This window comes from Psittacula echo (assembly GCF_963264785.1).
Source record: "Psittacula echo genome assembly, chromosome: Z".
NCBI lineage: Eukaryota > Metazoa > Chordata > Aves > Psittaciformes > Psittacidae > Psittacula > Psittacula echo.
The window spans coordinates 91,592,892-91,610,210 of NC_137742.1; positions in this window are offsets into that span (position 1 = coordinate 91,592,892).

The following is a 17,319-nucleotide window of genomic DNA, read 5'->3' on the forward strand; positions in this document are numbered from 1 at the left end:
TTTTTCAGTAAGGAAGATAAAAGAAAGACCATTGAAACTCAAAGCATATGTTGCTCATGCAAAAAGGATGTTCAGCAACATGAGTCTTTTCCGCATCATTCTCTTTTAGGACTGGAGGAATTTTTTTTTAGAAATAGAAGGAAGTATACAGAAGTGCATTATTATCAAGCTGTAGTAGATTTTATAATTGCTTGCTGACACAGCTGAATAGTCATAAAATATCATAAAGAGTAAATAAGTTGATAATGTAAAGCAGTAATTAGGATTTTGTGCATGCTTATGCTATTTACATATTTAAATGTTTTAAAATTAACATGTCAAGTTTAATAGTATGTAAATTAATTCCCTTGTGTGAAATTTATCCTCCTCAACATTAGACGTGTATTCATTCACAGCAACTGTAAATTTCCTTCCTTATTTATCTTTTTAGAGAGACTTTTCAGGATCTTATACAAAATGTTTTCTCTGCAATCTCCTGTCCAGATTCATTAAAGAAGTTTATAGCTTTAATGGATAGAACAGCAGTAGCCACCAGCTCCATATATCACTGTGCTATAAAAGCACATACACACAGAGAATCACTTTGTGCCTGGAGGCTTTACAACCATCTAAATAGAAAGAGATTATTCAACCACCTAGTATCTCAACCCATTTCTGGATAGTGCTGATGGTTGTTAGCCGTCTGATGTAGCATACTTAAGCTGAGAAGCATGATAATACACGTCATAACACAGATGCCTCGAAAGAACCATGGCACACCCCAAAAGTGTTTCAAAAGATTCAGGAAAAAAAAAGCCTTTAATTTTTTCCCCCCATTTCAATATGTTCCTGATGAATCTTATATTTTCCATGGACTATATATCTGGAAAGTTTTCATCCTCCACTTGAAGGTCACTTGATTAGAAACAAAGAGTTGGAAAATAAAGGTATGGTGTGATTAAAGAAAAAAGTACAGCCAAACATCAGTTATTGCTTTATGGTGCACTGCAATTTAGTTTTGAGTGTACTGCAGAAACCTGCATAATACAGCCTTAGTTGCCTGGCAACTAACAGGAACTATATCAGAAAGCAGCAAAGGTGTGAATGAATAAACAGAAGTGACAAGGACATGTGAAAATGCCCTGTAAAACCATGTTCAGTGCTCAATTCTGACCAGGCTTTCACAACATTTCAAGGGGAATGCTGGATTAAATTCTGCTCTCCATTAAAGCAAGTTAAGGTATGTAGATGTAAAATGAGTCGAACAAAATAAGTACAATATAAAATCTGGAGGAAAGGCAAATTGACAAATGTAGTCTCATCAGTTTGGATACTGATGTAGCACTGATGGAGTATGTAGACAGATCAAATACCCAACAGTACCTTGAATAGATGAGGTAGAATATCAATTGTACCAATTTTTCAATTTTGAATTTCAATTTTACCAATTTTTCTTTTGGTGGAACTGAAACCTCCTGACTTGGTTCTAGGTGTTAATCAGTCACCCATTTTGGTGCTAAGCTCCTGGAAACCAAGCGCTCACACACTGAATTTGAAAGACCATTACTCATTCTTCACACTTCTTTCCATTGAGAAACTCCCTGAACTGTTTTTCTACTTTGTGCTTTTTTTATTTATTAGCAAGATTCTTTTATTGTACCCAGCTTTAACATATAAGGTCCATGACACACAACTGCAATTCACACTGAAAGGTTAATATTATTCACAAGTATTTTAGCTGTTTTACTGCACCACAATATTTTCTTATAAAACCAATTTTATTTTAAATACTAATACATAATTGGATGAGGTTAGATATGAGAAACACTGGAAGATCCAAATAAAGCTGATACCTCTGAAAAGTCCTGAAAGGGAGCACATTTTATAGTGAAAGACTATGTAATTATCTAAGTTTGATGTATTAAGTATACACGGCCAAGCCCTTCATCTGTCATATATCAGAGAAACTCCCATGATCCACAATAGCCAAGCTACTTCATCATAACTAAGAGCCTTACTCTGTTTCACAAAATGATGCTGAAATATCCAGCTACATCTAAATCTGCCTTTTTATTTTCTATAGGTAAGGAAAACTCTAAAACAATGTGATCACGCAGAGATTGATTAGTCAGAATTACACTGACGTAATGTTGGGGAAGAAAGTTGCATGAGGTCATCTTCCTGAACAGATGGTCTAGAGATACTGGTTTTAACTAGCACATGGTCGAGTAAATAATGTTTAAGTTTTCTCTGAGAGCCTGGGGAGTGAACTAGATAGAGTTGACTGAAATACCTGTGCCTCCTGCCCACATCATCTGCTACTCCTAGGGTTTTCATTTCCTGCACTGTTTGTGCTTTATCACACGGCTCACTGGTCAGGCAGTCTGTGCCCTTGGTTCAAAAAGCTTTTATTGGAAGATGGAGAAAGATGTGCACTTAGTTTCAATTTGTTAATTCTTTATATATGTAGTTTGCTTCTTACAGGCAAAATCAGTTAACAGAGACAGAAAAGTGTGGCCGAATTTCCTTTTTTTTTCCGCTAGTCAGTATAATAAATTTCATATGTAGTAATAAATTACCATAATAGGATGAAAATCTACATGATCAGTTGTATGAATAATTTCATTTCTGTTCAGATTAAATGTCAGTTTAAACACACCCAGTTTTGTTAATTCCCATGATTGACCTCAGCATGTGCATTTACAGTCTCAAAAGGACTATACAGGTGCTTTCATTATATTGTGTATATGTTTATTATATATTTGTTTAGAATAAATTAAAAGTGGTTGATAATAAAGTTCGGCAGGCTTCACTAAGAGTTTTCAATTATTTGAACAGGAACATCTCTTTTCACAAGCAGCATCAACATAACTAACTTTTTCAATAACATCACACTAGTGAGTGTTCTACCACACTTATGATCCTGGTTCCAGCTAGGATAGAGTTAATTTTCTTCCTAGTATCTGACGGGGGTTATTCCTTTCTTTCCCTCTTTTTATTTCCTATTGGTATTATTTTTGTTATTATCATGTAATAATAGGTTACTTGAATTATTATGCTGCTTTTCTTTTTAAAAAAGGGATACACAATACAATTTCTCACCACCAGCTGACTGATGCCCGGCCTGGCCCTGAGCAGTGATAGGAACAACTTGTCTCGAGGAAAAGATGAAAATAAATGACAAAATTCAAAACCAAGAAATGAAAAAAAACCAGTAAATGAACACATACAACTGAGATAATCTTGACTACAAAGTATTTTCTAGTTTGCTGCATTACATGACATTTTAGTATGTTAAAATGATCAACCAAATACTACTGATTCATGACTGCAAGTTGTTATTCTTGGTAAACACTAAAATAAAGTACAGAAATATAGACACGATGCTATAGAAAAAACAAATAATGAAACATATTTGTACAGGCGATAAACTGCATTACTCATGCAGAAGAAGCAATCAGATGTGCAGGTCATCTGATTATTCATTTAACTCTTATTAAAAATTTGCTGCTCCTTTTAGCTTCATTCTAAAAAACTCTGACTGCTGGCAGAGCTTCCACATTTCTATTTTTAAAAATGTGTACACAATTTTTGTACTTCACTCATCACTAATCTCCTACTGGTGTTTGTAGCAAAGGCTAAAAAAAGAAAATCAAAAAAGAAAATATAATAAAATTGTCATTCTGATTTGTGTCATTAAAACCTCTGAGGTAAAGAAAAGAGCATCATAGTAGTCCAAGAAGATCAAAATGCATGCAAATCTGGCAGTAAGGCCTGTATAACTTTAAAATTACAAATGGATCCATATCAAAGAATTCGCATCCAATTATCTAAATGGCCTTCTGTAAAGCAGCCAAGGATGCAAAAAGGGAAAAGGAAGGGAGACAGGTAATATATCAGTTAGAGGGATAAGATTCAGCTGAAAAAAAATCATTTTAAGTTTTGAATTTTTATCTCATCTTCCTCACAACAATTCAGGATACTATGATCTGGGCTGACTGAAATTTATCACAGAAACATCCAGCTTCTTTTGATCTTTTATGACGGCTTTTCAGAACACCAATGAACAGATGAACCCTTAGGGTAAGGTGTCTCTGGAAAAGTTGTGATCAAAAACTTCCACTTTACTAAACCCTCTTATAAATACACCCAGCATCAAAGTGTGTAGGTTGCAATAACCTAGTTTCACTTGGGCACCAGAAGCTATATAGTCATTACTAATATTATAGCCGACAACTGTTTCCCCATGTTTTGTGACTGCAGTGTCATTCTTATTTGACTTCACTGACACTAGTCATGGCAGAATTGCTTATGACATAATTATGGAAATACATAGCTTAGTATTGCATGATAGCCTTACATAATGATGCACGTATCATGCAAATTTTAATAGTGGAGCAAATGTTGTTGATATAAATATGTCCATAAAAGAATAAGCCAATCAAATGAAATATTTTCTGATTAACAGCATGGTGGACAATCTTAAATGAAAGGGGATGCTCAAGGGAGGAAGGAATACTTAAATGTTATGGCAAAAATCTGTTTTAACTTCAGGAAAAAGGAAAGATTACTGTTCAGCTGATCCCAAGACACTATAACTCAAGAAATCATGCATAATATACATATAAAATGCTAAATTCTCTAAAGCTACATGTTACCTAACTTTACCTGACTCATAGTTAGGAACCTGATCTAAGTTATTTTTGTTGTTACTTAAAGTTAACAGAGAGGAGGATAGGCGAAAGAGAGAAAGAGGAAGACATCCAGAGTCTAAGTATGCCACCTTAGACATTTATATTAAACACCTTCTGAAAATACTTGTCTCTCTTCAATGACTGCAGAGAGAAATAGCTTGGATAAATAGAAGGAAAGAGGAGGGTTAGTTACCTGAGGCATGGAGAAGGCTGAGGTACCCAACCTTTTGCCTCTGTCTTAACTGGCAAGTGCTCCAGCCATACTGCCTAAGTCACAGAAGGTAAAAGCAGGGACTGGGAGAATGAAGAGCTGCCTGATATAGAAGATCAGGTCTGAAACCATCTAAAGAACCTGAAGGTGCACAAGTCTGTGGGACCTGATGAGATGCATCCATGGGTTCTGGGAAAACCGGCAGACGAAGTGGCTAAACCGCTATCCATTATATTTGAGAAGTCACGATAATCTGAATAAGTTCCTATTGACTGGATAAGAGGAAAAATAACTCCAATTTTTAAAAAAGGAAAAGAGACCTGCGGAATTATAGGCTGGTGAGTCTCACCTCAGTGCCCAGCAAGATCATGAAGCATATCCTCCTGGACACTATTCCAGGGCACATGGACAATAAGGAGGTGGATGGTGACAGTCAACATGACTTCACTTAGGGCAAATTGTGCCTAACAAGTTTGGTGGCCTTGTATGGTAGAGTTACAGTATTGGTGGGTAAGGGAAGAGCCTCGAACACGTCTCCCGGTTTCTCAGAGAAGTTGTGGATGCCCCAAGCCCTGGAAGTTTTCCAGGTCAGGTTGGATGTGGCTTCACTGGGGTTCAATTTTTAATCTATGTATAACGCTACAGTGTATCATTGGGAAAACCCTCTTCTTCTCAGACATGTGTGACAACAAAGCCTCAGCACAAGACTTACTCTAAAATGTGAACCCTATGAATCAAAAGGGAGGAGTGAAGCACGTAATATTCCATTCTTGCATGAAAAACTTAATTGCAAAGATTAACCTCACAGTTCTGGAGAAGACTATTTGCTACTCAAGAAAACTTGACTAAGAAAAAATATCCATCTAGTGCTGGTAAGTATATTTTAAAGGTCTGAAGAAGCCGGTAATTTTTTTTTTCTTTCACTAGAGATATTGCCTACTACTTCTGGAAAGAAGGTACTGTACTTGTCTTGATGCCACCGTAGAAGGTCCAAAGGATATTTTGCCTTGTGACCTTTGAGTAGGACATGGCATTAGTAATAGTTTTACAGAAATGAAATAAGGCACCTCTTAAATGGCTACAGCCACTGCTATCATGTGCACAAAAGCCAGCACATTTCTGGCATCCTAGCAGAAAGGCAATTGTCACTATTTTTGCTGGATATGTTAATTTTTCTCAGTCTGGTAAGTAACAGAGGGTTCTCTGGGGCTCTCTAGCATTTCTCTGTTCATGACCATAATTAATGCAACAGAGCCAAAATCTTGATATAACAGAGCCAAAATCTCTATGCAGTTAAACAAGCATTTTCTAAACCAACCAGCCAAAAGCTAGATTAGCATTTTCACATTCTCCTGTCCATTGATGCATAACTTCAATATGCATCACTGTTTGGGATGCCATGCTCTGCCATCCAGGATCCAGCAAACACATTTGGTGGTCAGACATGGTTTCTTTGCAGCTCAAACTTATGACCATGTGTTCAGGTGGCACTCTGCCTGCTCATCTGTTGGTAAGACTCCTCAGACTATTTCATTTGTGGTAGGTGGCAAGGAAGTATGGGTATGGGTGATCAGACTCTCATTCTTAAAGAAACAACCTGTGCCACACTAGGCCCCACTTTGAGAATTGCACTTTCATATTCAGTGCTTTGTGTAACTTTTCACTTAGTTTTGCTCACTGATAATTAGGGAGAAAAAAAAATGCAGATGGAAAGAAGATACAAAACTACTTCTGTCTTCCAGAATGACAGGTTATAGCTCACCAGACACCGGAAGAAATGTAAAGGTGATTCAAGAATATACAATTGCCTGAAGCTACTTTTCCAGTAGGTAAGAACAGGGCTTAAAATGGCACTAGTGAAAACACCACCATGAAAAATGAGGCCATGAAGAGTGTAGTATCTTTATGTAGTTGCATTTTCATCACAAAGAGGTCATATGTATTTTAAAATGCAAAATAATCCTTTACTATTACTGATCTTACATATAAGGAATCATAATCTAATAGTCTAATCTAGTCTAGGAGTAGATTGTTGCAGCTGAAAAATCTTAAAAATATAATAATCAGGTGAAAAAGATGGATAATCTAAGGTTGTACCACATTTTTATCACATTTTAAATAGCTGCTTGTTTACAAGAACATTTTGAAGTGTTTCAGATTTGCATTATATAAACAATTTTTTTTCCTCAAAAAGACAGCAAATATGAAGTATAAAAATAAATCAAATCTCATAAGAAGCCAGCAGATTAAATAAATAGCAATGACAAAACCAAACCAAACCAAAACAAACCCATTTAAACTAAGAGTGCAATGAACTTACCAAATAAAATTTTACTTTTATGAACCCAGTATTGAAACCCGGGGAAGTATATTCAACTGGTAGGTCAGCTACAGAATTACACTGGAATTCTGCCATCAAACTTGAATGGTAATCTTGCAGCTAGCCAGCAAAAGTCAAGTTGTTCATACACCTTTTTTGTGATGCCTATTCTAGAACTACTTCAGCATTGAAGTTGCTCTCATCATACACTGAATAAGGCTAAACTAAGTTACACTATTTGGAGTACACTGCAACTATTTCTCATGTTCTTTAAGTGGACTATATGATTGTTTGTTATGTCATTTTAACAGGATAATTATATAAATCTTTTAACAGCTACATATACAAGTCAAAAATCAAAGCACAAGCTACTGTTTTTTCAAAAAATATAGTTATTCTGTGTTGAAAAATTGTTTAGAAATTCTTTTGATGATAACACTCAGAAGAGCGCACTGATTCTAAACTTCTCCTGTGCACATCCTTTCCTCTTCTGGAAACGAACAAAATGCAATATTTTACTTAGACCCTATCCTTTATCCATTGATATAACATGACATTGCAATGTCCATAACACAGAGATTTCAGTTCAGGTGCTACTATTCACATGTCCATCTCATAGTGACAGATGTTGAGAAATGTAATCTACTCATTGTCACAATTTTAACTTCAGTCTTCCTTTTCAACACTGCTGCACTTCCTCAGCATACAGGATGATAATTATTGACAGATGCTTTTGTTTAAACATCTTTCATAAATGCAAATGCTTTATTTCAGCATCAGATGAAATGCTCCTAGTTCAGTAGCCATTTGCTTAAGCAGCAAACACTTAGGCTAACATGCAGTTCAACTCATTCCATTTTCTGTTTTTCTGTTACCTTGTGGATCAAACAATATCAATTTAAATTAGTGACTTTCTGTGCGTCCTGATATCTTATTCACTGGGGTAAAAACCCCAAACCTCTTAGCCCATCTGAAGCCATTTGAAAATAAATTCATGATGACAACCCAAAAATCATTATCATCTTTTGACTCTTGGCTAGCTGGCATGTTTGATGCATTAAACAAACTCCTTACCTAGAAATGAGAGTTCTTGCCCAAGAGTGCTTTAACATAGGCGAAACTGCAGCTGGCTATGTTTTCTACTATCAGTTGTATCTGTTAATACCAACAATAAGAGCAATGCCAATGCTGAAATCCAGTAAGTTTCCTATCACTCTGAATGTTAATCAGGATGTTACCTATTACTCCTGCAAAGCAATTTAGATGATTCAGAAAACATTAGCATTTCACCAGTGCTGGAGCCAGTGGTATTGTGTTGGCTGTACAAGTTTTGGCAAGATATTTCAGCAGACAGTTTTAAATATCCTCTGGAAAGCACCAAGGTTATTGGGTATTTATTTCTTGACTTTTTTTTTTTTTTTTTCCATTTATTTCTGGCAATTATTAGAGATTACACTACACACCTTCACATACCTAGTCCAATTCTTTGCCTGGAATTCTTTAGTAGCAGTTTTCATTGGGCAAAAGTACTTTAATATGATCTGTTACCCAGACATATTTCATTTCTAAGACAAATGGCTCCACAATGTGAATTAAGCTTCTGTTTACACAGGATAGCTTCACTATACATGAATTTAACCGTTGAAAATCAATGATGCCTCCCCTTTTGTCCCTTATCTCTTGTTCAAAAACATATAAGTGTAACCTGGAAGGGATATGATGTTAACGTTTTCCTACTGGAGTTTACTTCTACTCCTATTTGGAAAATGGAGGTGGGAGAAATACATACAGTAATAAAAGAAAAAAGAAAAATAGAAGAAATTGCTAACTGATATCTACTTTTTTCTTTCTGGCACTAATTTTTTTCCTTCAAGTAGTGAACTAAATACTGCAATTTGCAAGCAAATCTGTATACAGTTTTTTACAGTGTAATAGTGTAATATGCAGTGTCAGCTCTGCAGCTCAGAGCTGACCTTTCTCCACTGCAGTCAAGACATTAAGTTGAAAGACTATTTTTAGTGTTTTTCCTAGTAATGAGCATTGAAAATTCCCAAATGCTGGTCTTTTCAGAGAAAAGACAATTTTAGTACAAAGGAAGAATAGAAGGGTACCTTTCTTGAATTCTGTGGTTTAGGCTTCATTTCAGAGATTATCTAGACTGATTATAAGACTGATTGGCAAAAAAGAAGGATGGACTTGCAGATGTATCTGAAATCACCTTGTGGTTGATAGGAGGTGAAAATTTTCTTAAAAGAGCATGGTATTTAAGGAAATTTGTTTTTATTTTGTCCAATTAATTTTGTGAGACCTAAATCTTTTCCCACTAAAATTGTTTACCATCTAGACCCTTCCCTCACAAGTGCAATGTATAATGAAACATGATGTAATTAAAAGAAAGAAGAAAGTTTATCTGAAGGCACTATCAGAGGAAAAAAAAACCAGACACCACGTTTCATTCTTACTGTTGTGACTGTAATGAGACGGACATAAGTATCACTACAGCTGCAGAAGTACATCTCACGGAAAACTAACACAATCCTTAACCCCTTTCCTAATTATGGCTGTTACAAACATTTGCAAAACATGAAAAGCATACTATATCCTGGTGCTGCTATTCTATATTCCATAAAGATCAACACAATTTGAAGAGGCCTAGAAGCAGCAAGCACTGTCATTACCCAAAGATTAAATGGCAAGGCAGGATTCAATAGCAACTAAACAAAAAATGTGAAGATATATTTAGGCTATTAGCTGTTTTCATTTACACAGAAACCTAAGATATGAAATTCAAATAAAAATATAAATCTAACGTGGTCTGAGTGCTTACTGTTGCCTCCAAAAACCTCTTGGACTGTGTGTCTGTTTTTCATCCAAGAAGAACCTATGAAAATATGACAATTTGGTCTTGGGGAAAAGAATATGTTCTTGTATTTTCCTTTTTAATATAATATGAAATTTTGCATTGCAAATACAACTTGCAGCTAAATACAAACTCTTTTGGGCTTTTGTAACATTGTGAATATTAAGACAATAGTTTGTTAACAGTTGGTTAATTAATATTTTAGTAAATTCCATTTTTAAAACAACTTCTCAGGTAAATATAAAGATTTCTCTTATATAACTTACTACTCTCAAGCTCCTGCTAACATCAGTGGAAGTTGACCACACCTGGCATTTTATAGCAAGATCTCCAACCACACTGATAGTGACTCAGGCAAAGAATTCTGCTTGCTTGAAATTCTTTTCTGTGAGGAAGGACAGCACCGGCTTTTGCCCATTTTGTCTTTGCCCTTCGTTTCTCTAAGGGTGCAAGTGACGAAGAGGCTTAGTTCTAGTCTGACCCAGGGTTGACTTCTCACAAGCAGGCATATAAAAATATTTAACTGCTGTTGTGAGGAGTTAGTAATTCATTAACAACTCCTCTGGAGGTATTTAAAATTATTATTGTCATTGTAGACTTCCTTACTGTGTAAATAAAAGTTCAATTAGTTATTCATAGAATTGCATTTTTATTTTCTAATTCAGCATTTTTCTATATGCATCCTGGTGTGACTGTCCTCTTTACTACAGTGTTCATCTTGTATTTGTATCTCTTTTATGTAAATCTTAAATATTCGTTGGTTAAGCGTTTAATTGAAGGAAGGGTATTTGTTTTTAATATAAGGTAAATAAACTAAATGTATCAACTTTACTTTTTGACAGGGAACAGCCATAAGACTCAATTATGATACACTTAAGTTGAGAATCTAACTAGTCATGCCAGCGGAAATATCCCGTAAGTTTCAGTAGAGGTAGGATGTCACTCAGGGAGCTGTATCTTATATCACAAGCAATTCTGTGAATTTATAGAGTTATTTTTGTTGGACTCATCTCAATATAACTCCATCACAATGTGGCAAAACCCAAAGCAAAGTGGGGAGTTGCATTTATTAATCTTTCATAGCAAATTGTGATATTTTGAAAGTAATATAACATGGCTTTAAAAGCTGTACTTTTCTTAATTCTAGGTACGTAAGCCAAGTATGTCTTAAAATAAAATTATTTTGCCAAAAGTAGATTATTATGAAAACTGAACACTTGTCCATGCACAGAACACTGAACTGAACACTGCAATATGTTTAAAACTCCAACTATTTTAAAATGCTTCTTTAATAAGTTTCTATTTACTTATTTTTTGATCAATGGCTACTCAATACAGAGTTTTATTACAAAAACATTAGCAAGTCTTTTTAATCTTGCATAGCATTTAGAATAAAATATACAAAAGAAAGATTCTTCACAAGCAAATTAATAAAATCATATTTCTATTTTGCCTTTTGTTTCTGTAGATGAAAAAGTTAGTCTTGCATGTGATCAAAATAATTGAAATTATGAGACAAATTGCAGGAGGGAAGATCTACAGTTGCAGTAAGAAGGGAGACTTCGCTCTGACCTGTGCAAAATTCTGACATTCTCAGTGAGATTACTGTCACAGTATAAAGTGAATAATCTTTTTGTAAGAGGAAGGGAAAAAAATATTATCTGTAATATGATCTATAACTCTGATCATGACCTTTGTTTAAAAAGTTTCCAGCTGGAAAAGCGTCAGAAAGTGCATTAGACTGAGAAGGTGCACGGAAAGCTTGAAAGAATAATAAAAGAACTCATCTCAGTTTAGAAAAATGAAGGTTGAGGGAAATTTGATGGCTGTCTTTAAATACATGAGGGGAGATAAGCATCACTAGGGGAAGATCATTCTTCAAGCTACTGAACAGTGGTGCCATAAGACCAAATGCAAGGAACCAGAATATTAACAAATTCAAGTCAAAAATTAGAAAAAGGCTTATCAACAATCAAAGCAGTGAGGAAGCCACTTCCAATGATGCCTTATTCATGCATTCTATTCTATTCTATTCTATTCTATTCTATTCTATTCTATTCTATTCTATTCTAATTGCTGGGATGAGTAGCTTGAGAGAGGACGTCTGCAATACCGGAGCAAAACAGGGAGAGATCAGCGTCCAGGAGCCTCACCTCAGAGCGACAAAAGCCACCGAGGAGGGAGCCTCAAGTCCTCGACAGGACTTGCCCAGGGGCTGGCAGCTCAGCTCACGCAAGGAGCTGACTCACCAAGGGCAGAGCCAGGAGGAGCAGCACCAGCTGTGAGTGGTTAAAAACCTGCCCAGGGAGTGCGAGTGACCAGGAGCGTGGCGAACAGAGTGGGGAAACAGAGCGGGTCAAGGCAGTTTGCGCGGCAGTTCATGCAGGCAGGTGAGCGGGATAACCGCCTGATCAAGAGGACTCGCCTGAAGCGCAGGAGGAGGAAGCACTGCTTGCTTGTGCGGAGAGACGTAGACGGTCCGATCGACCAGATAAATCATGGTCACAACACAATCAAAAGCTGTAGTGAGGAATAATGTGGGTACCCAGACTGAGCCTTCCCACAGACATGTGGCCGTGCAGGTCTCTGGCTGCAGCGAATGCCTGGGCCTGGCACTTGTATTGGAGGGAGCCAGTGACACCACTTGTGTGCGGTGTGAGCGAATAAATGATCTGCTCAGGCAGGTGGTTGAACTGAGGGAGGAGGTAGAAAGGCTGAGAGCCATCAGAGAAGGCGAAAGTGAAATAGATTGGTGGAGCCACACCCTAAGGCAAGGGCAGAGGGAAGTGGTTGAACAAGTGATGATCCCCTTCCCTCCTACCATCAGATAGAAGGAGTGTACTTAAGGGTCAAGGAGGTATGGAGGGAGGTCTCTCCTCGGAGAGGTAAGCGAAAACCCTCGCAATCTCTTCCTCCCTCCCAGTTGTCCTTGAATAACAGGTATGAGGTCTTGGAACTACAGGGCCAAGTAAATAGAGAGGGAGGGGTAGATCTATCTAGTGAGTCACCTAGGGCTTGTCACTCACCCCCGTGCCTTAGAACTTCCTCAACCAAGAAGAAAAGAAGAGTAATTGTGGTGGGTGACTCCCTTCTGAGGGGAACAGAAGGGCCCATTTGTCGACCAGATCCATCCCACAGGGAAGTCTGCTGCCTACCTGGGGCTCAGATTAGAGATGTTAAAAGGAAACTCTGATCTGGTGCAGTCCTCTGACTACTATCCGTTGCTGGTTTTTCAGGTTGGCAGTGATGAAATTATTACAAGGAGGGCAAGGGCAACGAAGAGAGACTTCAGGGCCCTGGGACGGCTGGTTAGAGGGTCTGGAGTGCAAGTGGTGTTTGCCTCCATTCCTGTTACAAGCAAGGGTGAAGAGATACATAGGAAGAGTCTGCAGATTAATGTATGGCTACGTGACTGGTGCCAAAGGCAGGCTTTTGGGTTTTTCAATCATGGGCTGCTATATGAGACACCTGGTTTGCTGGTGGCAGGTGGGAGACACCAGTCCCAGAGAGGGAAAAGGTTTTTGGGGCAGGAGTTAGCAGGGCTCATTGACAGGGCTTTAAACTAGATATGAAGGGGGAAGGGGAGATAACTGGGCCTTTAGGGACAAGCCCAAGAGAAACATGCTAGAGCTTGAAGGATGGCAGACTAGGGAGGACTCTCAATCTATTGTTCCATTTGAGGGAAAGGATAGCTGTTTAGACCCTGTCTCACAGGGGAAAAAGGGTACTAGGGCAAGAGTTAGCAGAGCTCACTCACAGAGCTCTAGGTTAGATTCAAAGTGCGAGGGGGTTGTAGCTGGGTTTGAACTAGTGGGGCATTGTTCTAGTATTAATGAAGACCAGAAGGCCTCCCGCCTCCCGAGGGTGCCATTCGCGTGCTCTACTCGCTCCCTGAAATGCCTGTACACCAATGCACGCAGCATGGGGAATAAACAGGAGGAGTTAGAAGTCTGTGTGCAGTCTAAAGGTTATGATCTGGTGGCAATTACAGAGACGTGGTGGGACAGCTCACATGACTGGAATGTGGTCATGGATGGCTATGTCCTTTTTAGGAAAGATAGGTCAGCAAAGCGAGGTGGTGGAGTTCCCCTTTATGTGAGAGAGTGACTAGAATGTATTGAGTTCTGTCCAGGGGCAGATGAGGGGCAAGTGGAAAGTTTGTGGGTACAAATTAAGGGACAGACTGGTATGGGTGATACAGCTATGGGGGTCTATTATAGACCTCCTGATCAGGACGAAGGAGTTGATGAGGCTTTCTACAGGCAACTGAAAGCAGCCTTGCAGCTACATGCCTTGGTCCTCATGGGGGATTTTAACTACCCCGATATTTGCTGGAAGACTCACACAGCCAATCATTCACAGTCTAGGAGGTTCCTCCAGTGCATTGATGATAACTTCTTAATACAAATGGTGGACAAACCGACTAGGAGAGGAGCGCTGCTGGATCTAGTACTCACCAACAAGGAGGGTCTGGTTGAAGTGGTGATGGTCAATGGCAGCCTTGGCTGCAGTGACCATGAGATGATGGAGTTTAGGATCCTGTGTGGGAGGAACAGAATACCTAGCGAGGACACAATTCTGGATTTCCAAAGGGCCAACTTTGGCCTTTTCAGTCAATTGCTAAGGGAAGTCTCATGGGAAAGGGTACTAGGTGGTAAAGGGGCTCAAGATAGTTGGTCAGCATCCAAGGACCACTTCTTCCAAGCTCAGGATTAGAGCATCCCAATGGGTAGCAAATCAAGTAAGGGAGCCAGGAGACCAGCATGGTTAAACAAGAAATTGCTGGGCAAACTCATGTGGAAAAACAGAAACTATGGATTATGGAAGGAGGGGCTGGCCACTTGGGAGGAATATAGGACAGTTGTTAGAGGATGTAGGGAGGCAATTAGGACAGCTAAGGCCTCCTTGGAACTTAATCCTGCAGGTCAGGTTAAGGACAATAGAAAGGGCTTCTTCAAATACATAGCAGATAAAACTAACACAAGAGGCAATTTAGGCCCACTGCTGAATGAGGTGGGTGCCGTGGAGACAGAGGATATAAAGAAGGCAGAGGTGCTGCATGCCTCTTTGCCTCTGTCTTTACTCCTGCAGACTCTCCCCGGGGGCCCCAGATTCCTATAGCCCCAGAAGGAATCAGGATAAAGGAGGAGTTTGCTTTGGTAGATGAGGATTGGGTTAGGGATCAGTTAAGCAATCTAGACATCTATAAATAGATGGGTCCGGATGGAATACACGCACGGGTGCTGAGGGAGCTGGTGGAGGTCATTGCTAGGCCACTCTCCATCATCTTTGGTAAGTCATGGGAAACAGGAGAGGTGCCGGAGGATTGGAGGATGGCAAATGTCACGCCAGTCTATAAGAAGGGCAAGAAGGAGGACCCAGGTAATTATAGACCGGTCAGCCTTACCTCCATCCCTGGAAAGGTGATGGAACAACTTATTCTTGACACCATCTCTAGACATATCAAGGATGAGGGGGTCATTAAGAGTAGCCAACATGGTTTTACCAAAGGGAAGTCATGTTTGACCAACCTTATAGCCTTCTATGAGGAAGTAACTAGTTGGATAGATGATGGTAGAGTGGCAGATGTGGTTTTTCTTGATTTCAGTAAGGCATTTGATACTGTCTCCCACAGCATCCTCATAGATAAGCCAAGGAAGTGTGGGCTTCATGATCAGGTAGTGAGGTGGATCAAGAACTGGTTGAAAGGAAGAAGGCAGAGAGTTGTGGTCAATGGGGCAGAATCTAGCTGGAGGTCTGTGAATAGTGGAGTCCCTCAGGGGTTGGTGCTGGGACCAGTGCTGTTTAATATTTTCATCAACGACCTGGATGAGGGAACTGAGTGTACCCTCAGCAAGTTCGCTGATGACACTAAACTGGGAGGAGTGGCTGACACACCAGAATGCTGTGTTGCCGTTCAGCAAGACCTGGACAGGCTGGAGAGTTGGGTGGGGAGAAACTTGGTGAAATTCAACAAGGGCAAGTGTAGAGTCTTGCATCTGGGGAAGAGCAACCCCATGTACCTGTAGATGTTGGGGGTTGACCTGCTGGAAAGTAGTGAAGGGGAAAGGGACCTGGGGGTCCTGGTGGATAGGAGGATGACCATGAGCCAGCAATGTGCCCTTGTGGCCAAGAAGGCCAACGGCATCCTGGGGTGCATTAGAAAGGGTGTGGTTAGTAGGTCAAGAGAGATTCTCCTCACCCTCTACTCTGCCCTGGTGAGGCCGCATCTGGAATATTGTGTCCAGTTCTGGGCCCCTCAGTTCAAGAAGGACAGGGAATTGTTTGAAAGAGACCAGCGCAGAGCCACAAAGATGATTAAGGGGGTGGAACATCTCCCTTATGAGGAGAGGCTGAGGGAGCTGGGTCTCTTTAGCTTCGAGAAGAGGAGACTGAGGGGTGACCTCATCAATGTTTACAAATATGTAAAGGGTGAGTGTCAGGATGATGGAGCTAGGTTCTTTTCAGTGATGTCCAGTGATAGGACAAGGGGCAATGGGTGTAAACCAGAGCATAAGAGGTACCATGTGAACATTAGGAAAAACTTGTTTACTGTGAGAGTGACAGAGGACTGGAACAGGTTGCCCAGGGGGGTTGTGGAGTCTCCTACGTTGGAGATATTCCGGGCCCACCTGGACAAGTTCCTGTGTGATGTACTCTAGGTTAGCCTGCTCTTGCAGGGGGGTTGGACTAGATGATCTTTTGAGGTCCCTTCCAAACCTCGGGATTCTGTGATTCTGTGATTCTATTCTATTCATCACACATAGCCAGGAATTAGTCTGTTAGACAAGGTCCTCCATATACAATATAAGCAAAGTCTAAGGGCTGACCTTCCAGACAACCTTATACAGACCAACTCCAAAACTTTCAGACAATGCTTGTGTTTCACTACACCCTGCTTTTCATTCCTACCCCATCCAAGAGCTCCTATTCTTTCTTGTCTTCTTTCCTGTGTAGCAGATATTTCCACCCCACTAACAGCATCTCTACTGCCAGATGCCATGTCCATCAGGCATAATCATCTCCTCTGATTCCATCCAGAAGCATTGAAATGTCTTCACAACACACATCCTAGCTCTCTCAATTCAGCAACTCTGCAGAGACAGCAAACCTGACTCTGTATAAAATCAAGTAAGAAGAAGCAGAGTTTATTTGCATAGATTACACACTGTACCGCAGCACCTTGCCAGCTGAGAGGCACAACTTGGCAGCTTTGTCTTCACTCAAAAATAATTATAATAGTGGTTCTGCTGGA